The sequence below is a fragment of the Ursus arctos genome, unplaced genomic scaffold (genome assembly GCF_023065955.2).
Source record: "Ursus arctos isolate Adak ecotype North America unplaced genomic scaffold, UrsArc2.0 scaffold_14, whole genome shotgun sequence".
In the NCBI taxonomy this organism is placed as follows: Eukaryota; Metazoa; Chordata; class Mammalia; order Carnivora; family Ursidae; genus Ursus; species Ursus arctos.
In genome coordinates this window covers 69092425-69097927 of record NW_026622808.1, presented here as the reverse complement: position 1 = coordinate 69097927, position 5503 = coordinate 69092425, and the positions used below count along the sequence as shown (strand labels likewise).

Genomic DNA, 5503 nt, shown 5'->3' with positions numbered 1-5503 from the left:
CCGGCGCTGCTCCCGGCTTTAACCCTCTCCCTGCAGGGGAGGGACCGGGCGCAGGTCCCGGGGTTCACGGGGAAGGGTGGAGGCCTTAGACTCGGGGCTGATGTGCATCCCAGCTCTGCGCCTTACGTCCTCCTTCTGTGCAATGGGAACAGTGGTTCCTCTCTTACTGCATTGTGGCGTTAGTTTAAACGGGCTTTCGAAGGTGAGGCCCCTAGCACACTGGCCCGCAGTAGACACCCGATTGGTACCTGTTATTTTTGTCAGCTTCTCGGGGGTCCTCACTGTCAGTCTCCTTCCCTTGCCTGACTTTTCTCCCCAGCTCGAATCATCATCTAACACACTGTATTTTTATTTTATTGATTTTATTGTCTTTTATTCACTGCCGTGGATAATGTTGGCCTATAGTAGGTGGTCAGTCAATTCTTGTTGAACGAACTTCCATGCATGAAATGCATGATCTGTCTCTTAATAATTCATATCTGCCCACCCCACCCCCAATCACATCTAATTCTGGTGCAAAATGTTTTGTACTTTATAAACTTTCAGGGATCTAAAGTAAAAAACCGGCATAGAAACTTCAATGTGCTTTAAAAATATTTAGATATTTATCGAGAGCCTACTAGATGCGCCGCCCTAGCACTTGGAGGCGGGAATGGACTGAAAGGGGAAAAAGAAACGTCACCCACTGTTTGTCTTCCTGGGCACCTGCGCGGGACACCCTGAGGCTAAGGTAAGGATGGTGCGTGCCAGCGTGCCAGACTGCATTTGGCTACGGCAAACCTGAGTCAGGATAGCCGAGCGGTGCAATGCGTGTCAGGCACCAGCTTGCCTGGGGAGGGGGCTGCCCTAAGCCAGGCGAGGAGAAGGAGCCCTAGTGAGCCAGTGGTGGAGAGGAGGGGCAGGGGGTGGGGCAGAGGCCCATAAGTGAAAGAGGGTGTAACAGCATAGCGGAAGGAGTGGAATTAGGGGGAAGGGCCAGACTCTAGGGTTAGGCTTTGCGGAGGCTGAGGCTGGGGGCTAGAGGGAAGCAGGGGAGGGGGATATTGCGCCAAGGTGAAATTGTCAAGAGCCAGAAAGATATTCAAAATCCTTAACCAGTAACCCCACCCCTTATCCGGTGGAAATCATCCAAAAGAAAATGAAACTTGCCCACTGCAGCGGTTTGCAGTAAGGTAATTGGAAACACCCTAATTGTCCAGCTATAATTGGTTGGTTAAAGAAATTATGGTAGATCTATCAGATGAAATATTCCTCACCCTTTATGAAGGGACATTTCTGATGACTTGGGAGGCAATATGCAAATTTCTTATAAATGAGACAGATGAGAAAGCAGGGTGTAAAAGTGTTCACAATTAAGGTGAAACAAATATGCCTCGTGGTTAAAAAGCAGAAAAGAACCTCAGAAATTTGGATTGTTATGTTAAGAGGGTGAAATACAGATGAATTGGGCTAAATACAGATGAATTGTATTGGGCTAAAATATCCTCTGTGTCTTAATACTAATTCTATAAAACTATATTCCAAGGCCAAAATGTACAATCTTTACAATACCTTTCCTCATGAGAATGGGAATTGTGGGTGGTGACTCCAACTCTAACTATGGGCCCATATATATATATATATATATATATATATATATATATATATATATAATATTATATATTAATATGTTAATATATATTATATAATTGTAGAGCTTTTATTATTTTTATGTTGTTTTTAATATTGTTGTTTTATGTTTATGTTTTACGCTTCAGGATAACTGCTAAGTCCTTTGTAGAAACACAGAACACTGAAAGTATAAGAGAAACTAGGAAAATCTGAATGTCTTCGGTAGATTGTATCAATATCAGTATACTGATTGTGTTATTACTTTTAATTAATTTTACTAGTTTAAAAATTGTTTAAAATATTGAGGTATAATACCACATAAAATTCACCATTTTAAATATACAGTTCAGTGGTTTTTAGTGTATTGAAAGAGTTGTGTACCCATCACCACTAATTCCAGAACATTTCATCACTCCCGGAAGAACCTACTATCCGTTAGCATTCTTCACTCCCCTCCCTTCCCCAACCATTCATCTACTTTCTGTTTCAGTGGATTTGCCGCTTCTGGATATTTCGTGTAAATGGAATTATGCAGTATGTGCCTTTTGTGTGTCCGGCTTCTTTCACTTAGCGTAATGTTTTCAGAGTTCGACCGTGTCACGGCATGAGTCAGTACTTCATTTCTTTTTATTGCTGAATATTATTCCATTTTATGGATATGCCACATTTCGTTTATCATGGACATTTGGGTTGTTTCTACTTTTTGGCTCTCATGAGTAATGCTGTTATGAACATTCGTATCCAAGTTTTCGTGTGACATATGTTTTCGTTTTTCTTGGGTGTATACCTAGGAGTAGAAATGCCGGGTTATATGATAACTGTTTAACTTTTTGAGAAACTATTTTCCAAAGCATCGGCACCACTTCGTATTCCCACTAGCAATTTTAATTCACCACCAATTTCTCCACATCTCACTAATGCTTATTATTATCTTTTTGATTATAGCCATCCTAGTAGGTGTGAAGTGGTATTTCTTTGTGGTTTTGATTTGTACTTCCTTGACGGTTAATGATGTTTTGGGTGCTTACAGGCCATTTGTCTATTTTCTTTGAAGAATCGTCTATTCAAATCCTTTGCTCATTTTAAAGTTGGGGCTTTTTAAAATTGTAAAATTGTAAGATTTCTTTATATATTCTGGATTCTATAGCCTTATCAGACATATGATCTGCAAATATTTTCTTCCATTCTGTGGGTTGTTTTTTCACTTTTTTTACAGTGTCCTTTGAAGAAGAAAAGCTTTTTTTTTTTTTGATGAGGTCCAATTTATCTATTTTTTCTTTCACTGCTTGTTTTTTTGGTGTCCATATATAAGAAATTAGTCCTTAAGCCAAGGTCATGAATATTTATCCTTGTGTTTTTTTCCTAAGAGTTTTATAGTTTTACCTCTTACATTTTAGGTCTTTCACCCATTTTAGTTTTTGTATATGGTGTGAGGTAGGGGTCCAACTTCATTTTTTTGCTTGTGGATATCCAGTTGTCTCAGCACCATTTGTCAAAAAGACTATTCTTGGGATGCCTGGGTGGTTCAGTTGGTTGGGCGTCTGCCTTCCGCTTGGGGCATGATCCCCAGGTTCTGGGATCGAGTCTCACATCGGGCTCCTTGCTTGGCGGGGGGCCTGCTTCTCCCTCTGCCTGCTGTTCCCCCTCCTTGTGCTCATTCTCTCTCTCTGTCTCTGTCTCTCTGACAAATGAATGAATAAAATCTTTAAAAAAAAAAAAGACTGGGGCGCCTGGGTGGCACAGCAGTTAAGCATCTGCCTTCGGCTCAGGGCGTGATCCCGGCGTTATGGGATCAAGCCCCACATCAGGCTCTTCCGCTATGAGCCTGCTTCTTCCTCTCCCACTCCCCCTGCTGTGTTCCCTCTCTCGCTGGCTGTCTCTATCTCTGTCGAATAAATAAATAAAATCTTTTTAAAAAAAAAGACTATTCTTTCGCCCATTGAATTGTCTAGATTCTGTTCAACTGATCTACATACTATAGTTTTTTTTTTTTTAAGATTTATTTGTTTATTTGAGAGAGAGCTAGAATGAATGGGAGGGGTAGAGGAAGAGAGAATCTCAGGCAGACTCTGCGCTGAGTGCAGAGCCCAACCTGGGGGCTCAGTCGCATGACCCCGAGACCACAACCTGAGCCGAAACCCAGAGTCAGATGCTTAACCAACTGCGCCACCCAGGCGCCCTATGTACTAGTTTTACAGGATGTTACCATTGGGGGAAACTGGGTAAAGGATACATGGCATTTCTCTGTATTATTTCTTACAACTGCTCATGAATCTATAATTATCTCAATAATTCAATTTTTAAAAAGCAGAGATTATTTTTATTTTTATTTTTTTAAAGATTTATTTATTTATTTATTTGTCAGAGAGAGCGAGAGACAGAGTACAAGTAGGGAGGTGCAGCAGGCAGAGGGAGAAGCAGGCTCCCCGCCGAGCAGGGAGCCTGTGTGGAACTTGATTCCAGGACCTTGGGATCACGACCTGAGCCGAAGGCAGATGTTCAACTGACTGAGCCCCCAGGCATCCCAGAGATTATTTTTAGGGTGCATTCTTACCACTACCACCCCGCCTGTTCCTCTGAATTAAAAGAGCTGTTTTGTTGTAAGAATTTTTCTAGCCTTCCTCTGAGGTGCCTACTCTCACCCTCCAGGTGGCACCAACTCTCTCTTTTTACCTCTAGTTTCTCACAAGTCAGAGCAGGAAAAAACCCTGCCAGGGTATTTTGACAAGAGCAGGACGCCACACTCTGGCATCCAGCAGAATGACTCAGGGCAGTTTCAGAGCCCTGGCCTGCCCTGAAAGTCCTCTCAATATAACGGAGATTCACGGCTACCTTTGCTTTAGAGGCAGCTTCTAGTCTCATAGAATGAATTCCCCAGTCAAAGAAGCAGTCCACTATTTTTTCTCTGCTTTGAAAGTATTCATTCATTCAGTCAGTCAGTCAGCACTTACTGAGCACCCACTATCATAGTTCTTATAAACATGGCAAGTACTCTATACACGTAAGGTATTATCTTAATAAAAATTAGCCTTTTTTTCAAGATCAGATAATGGACATAACTCCCCATACACTTTTGCAAACTGTAAAGGGCTATACTATAATAAGGTACGATCCATATTGGGGCTGGAGAATCACAATATAAGAGCTGACATTTATCAAGGACTCACCAGAAGACAGACACTTCGTGTATTTTATCCTTAACCTAGCCAAAGAAAGGTCAAAGTAAACATCACTGCTTCTACAGTCACAAAAACAGAATCTCAGAGAAGTTATGTATGTTGCCAAAGGATACTCAGCTACTGAATGACAGAACTGGCATTTGAAACTAGGTTCCCAGGTTGCTGAAGACTGCTGCTGCTTCTCCTGAACCCCAAGCCATCAACTGAAATCTCAGGAAGAAGCCACATCCAGGAAGGTTTGTGCTGAACACATAGTTATTAGAGGACCTGGGGAGTCAGTCAGCCTCCTAGATATGCTTTCCTTACACCATTTCTTCCAAGAATCCTAACACAGTTCTGTTTATAAAGGATTCCTGAATTTAGCATGATGCATTTCCCAGGTAATGTAATATATTTCTTTTTTTTTCCAATTAGAAAAAAAAAGCATATATATTTGGGGGAGGAAACCTTAGGACAATACAGCAAAGTAAAATGAAAAGCAGAAAATAAACTATTCCTTTTTTCTTTTTTTTAAAGATTATTTATTTATATGTCAGAGAGAGAGAGAGTGTGCAGAAGCAGGGGGAGCAGCAGGCAGAGGAAGAAGCAGGCTCCCCACTGGGCAAGGAGCCTGATGCAGGACTCGATCCCAGGACCCCAGGATCATGACCCTTGCTGAAGGCAGACGTTTAACTGACTGAGCCACCCAGGCATCCCTCCCTTTTCTTAATTAC

At 41.7% G+C, this 5503-nt stretch overlaps 1 protein-coding gene across 3 annotated transcripts in view; it reads left to right on the top strand.

Moving 5' to 3' along the window:
* Nucleotides 1-20: 20 nt before the first annotated feature.
* Nucleotides 21-5503, top strand: part of CNBP (CCHC-type zinc finger nucleic acid binding protein) — a 67029-nt gene continuing 61546 nt past the window's right edge. Inside the window, exons 1-2 of one of the 3 annotated variants that reach the window (XM_057311969.1) lie at nucleotides 21-202; nucleotides 602-730. The gene's annotated coding sequence lies outside the window, so the exon portion shown is untranslated. The remainder of the gene's footprint in view (nucleotides 203-601; nucleotides 731-5503) is intronic. The other 2 variants (XM_057311970.1, XM_057311968.1) reach the window with 2 other exon arrangements.